We start from the raw sequence: 3,568 nt of genomic DNA on the forward strand, positions 1-3,568 counted from the left end.
ATTTGCTAGGCCACCTTCTGCAGCCCTAAGTTTGGCCCTAAACAAAACCTAGAATGTATAAGTTTACCATTACAGGGGCATAACAATAAGTAATGCTTCGTGAAGTAGTTAAAGATGTTTAAGGCCAATTGATTCGAATATTTGTTCCCCTTGGCAAGCTTGCTTTGTGAAAGATACGCACAGATTACAGGATAATACATACTTCTGAGATACAAGGAGACTTGTTTAGCCCTCCAAAGGGAATAATCCTTGATGGAGATCAATGCAACTGCTCTTCCTTGCTATTAAAAAAAGTTCAGTGTCACGTTAGAAGCGCAGGTGAGATCTCCTTGTCATTAACTCACTATGAAAATGTGGTCAGCAGACAGCTTAGTAGAGTCTTACTGCGTGGAAATGATATCAAGATGGGAGCTTTGGAGGCTGTACGAGACTCACTTGTAGGGAAAGTGAAGAACAGCTGTGCAAATGCCCCTCCCCAAACATCTGGGGGTAAACACGAGGTGTTTGGAGAAATGATGGGATTTTCTCTGTGTACTTTCTTGGCGCCAGCATAGGGTCACTGGTACACTTAGCTTTGGAGCCTCAAAGCAATAGTTCAGTAAAGAGAGCTTTGTGACTCCAAGGCAGACAGAACCATTTTTCAATTGCAGAAGTACTTAATTCTTTCTCACTTTAAGTGTGAAAGCCATTTGGGTGATAGCCCAGGCAGGGTATTGCAGACCGGGAGTGAAAAACTCTTGGCCTCTAAGAAGAAACAGTAGGGGGGGGGGGGGGGGGGGTGGAAACTCACTTACCATTTACTAAGAGACCAAGAAAAAAAAATATTGCATTTAGAAAAAATTGCTTTTGGCAACTGTGCTTAAGACTCTCAGATTTGGAAGTTAAACATGGGAAAATGTTATAAACGGGTTGCACCATATTTGTCTATCACTCTGTTTTTGAAGTGGCAATCTGGGGACTGGAAAGTATGAACACATCTCTATTCTGGTGCAGCTTGCTGAGAACCGTGAGTTACAGAATGAAGCCTGCCTGTTGGGCGGCTGCTTATAAATAGAAGGAATGGGGCTCATGCTATGGGGTTGGGGGGGCTGCTGTTTGATTTTTTGCATGTGGGTGAAGGCGGCTACTGTATATTTGACGGGGCAGCTCAGCTGTCGTGAGCTGGCAGGTAGCGACGGAAGGAGGAGAAGGGCCCAGCAAATAGCCATTCTCTGAACGTGCTCCTTGAAGACTTGGGATGTGCCCTGTTGCAATCATCCTCAGCCTTGGGTTAGGATTCCGGGGTTGGCGGGAGTGTCGCAATGGAGGCCCTGGGAGTTCTGGAGCATCTCAGGGCTTTCAGAGCTGCCCCCACTAGCTATTTGGCAACAACTCATCTTCCCAGGGAACAGCCATTCTCTTCCTCCTCCTCATCTTTTGATGGTGGTAGCCATTTTATGAGATGATGGGCCTACAGAAATTTGGGGAGAATTGTGGGATGCTCATATTCAGGTAAGAAAACAACATCATTAGAAAAGAGGTAATAGTACCTGCTGAATAGGTTACTGTATTTACAACATTTTATTTAATTCCCACCATAACACAGTTATGTAGGCGGCATCAGCCCGACTTAAATGCATGGAAATGGAGCTTCAGGGAAGTGAAGTGATTGGCCCCGTTTATAACCAGGAAGCAGTGTGATCAATCCACCCAACTTGAGCGCGATAGCCCATGGTCAACTGGTTTACCTTTTCCTCACATGAGAAAGGCACACCTGTGGGTTGCACTGAGAGCCGATTATCTTAGGAGACCAGTGAGCCTCTGCCATGTACCTGGGCTATGGCTTAGGTCTTTGCCTTCATACAGAGGAACTGTGAACTCACTGGCCAGCCACTCTGGCAATTCTGTCGAGAGCCACAAACTATAGTTCAACATCAGGCCTGCTTTACAGAGGGGATTAAAGCCATTTGTCAACACTGTATGAGCCTTTCCATTTTCAAGGTGAGCGAAAAGTCCTTATTTATTCCTCTGGGATTGTTGTCATCCAGCTGTTCTTTTGGACCTTTAGAAAGTGCGAGAGTTTGTGCTGCGCACATGGCCGTATTTCTCACAGCAACAGCTGTATGTGTGTGTGTGTGTGTGTGTGTGTGTGTGTGTGTGTGTGTCTTCATCCCTGGTCTCTGGTTCAGTTGTGATGGATATATCCTATTGTTTTTCTTATGCTTCAAGTGTGAGTAAGCCCCAAACATCTTTAGGACCACTGTCGTAGGGATGCTTTGAAGCCAATGCAATGAATAATATTCAGTGATTTCCAGACTTCTATCAGTTTGGTAATACATTTCTCACCAGCCGGGGCACGGACAATGTGTCCTGCAGAATCACACCTCTGCTGTGTCCTTCCGTGGAGATCTTTCAAGAGCTTCACTCACTCAGCTCGGTTGGACACATGCAGGCACTGGATCCCAAAAGTTGGTCCGAGGATCAGATCATGTTCCTGAAGAAGCTTTCACCAGATTTTTTCCTTTTTTTTTTTTTTTTTTTAAAGATGTATTTATTTTAGAGAGGGGAAAGGGAGAAAAAGAGAGGGCACTCATTTGCATGAGTCGGGGGAGGGGCAGAGGGAGAGAATCTTCAAGCAGATAACCCCCACCCTGCCGTGTGCTGGACTCAATCCCATGAACCATGAGATCATTCAACCTGAGCTGAAACCAAGAGTCACACGCTTAACCAACTGAGCCACCCAGGCGCCCCACTTTCACCAGATCTTGAACAAACAGATGCAATAAATAAGTTTTTAAAAATACTAGCCAATTTAAAGTAGTCTTTCATCTAAGTGTATGTTCTTCATGATTGTGTGTACCTGTGTTAGAAACATCTTTCTTGAATCAATGGACATTACGGAGGCCTGATGTTTATTTTTAATGGCCTATTTTACCCCTCCCCTTCAGCAAACGGTCAATTCCACATGGATTCCCCAAATTACCAAATTCCTACTGTTCTCTGAAATCCTCAATCTGGCAACCAGTAATGCCATATATGATGTTTTTTATCTCCACCATCCTACACAAGCATCTCCCAAACTCCATCAGCAGAGAGATTCTCAGAAGGACGGGGAAAGCAGAAACCATTGGAAAGAAGAAAACAATCCCACTGCTATAGAAAAACCAGAAAAAGATATAATATTTAAATTACATGTAATTTGTAAAGATTACATAGAGCATATATTTACATATTTATATACATTTGTTTATAGAGGCTCTTTGAATGTAGGTGAGCTGAAGATTTTTCATTGGATGCTCTAGTGCTTAGGAGTCTTTTTGACGGAGACCATTAAGGGTCAGAGGCTTTAATTCCTTGGTGATGTGAGAGGTAGCCTTACTTAGATTCTTTCTCGTCTATTTTCCTTTCTTTCTCTTGTCTCCTTCCCTCTCTTCATTCCCCTTCTCCTTCTCAGTACTGAGCTTACACCAGACAAGAGGGGTCCTTCCCTGGCCTCACACTCTAGAAAACCCTACTTGTCACAAAGAGACATAAATGAATTAAAGAACATGTGGGCACCTCTGTCACTTGGGATCCAGTGTTCAGTGCT

Source organism: Neomonachus schauinslandi, chromosome 13, assembly GCF_002201575.2.
Source record: "Neomonachus schauinslandi chromosome 13, ASM220157v2, whole genome shotgun sequence".
NCBI lineage: Eukaryota > Metazoa > Chordata > Mammalia > Carnivora > Phocidae > Neomonachus > Neomonachus schauinslandi.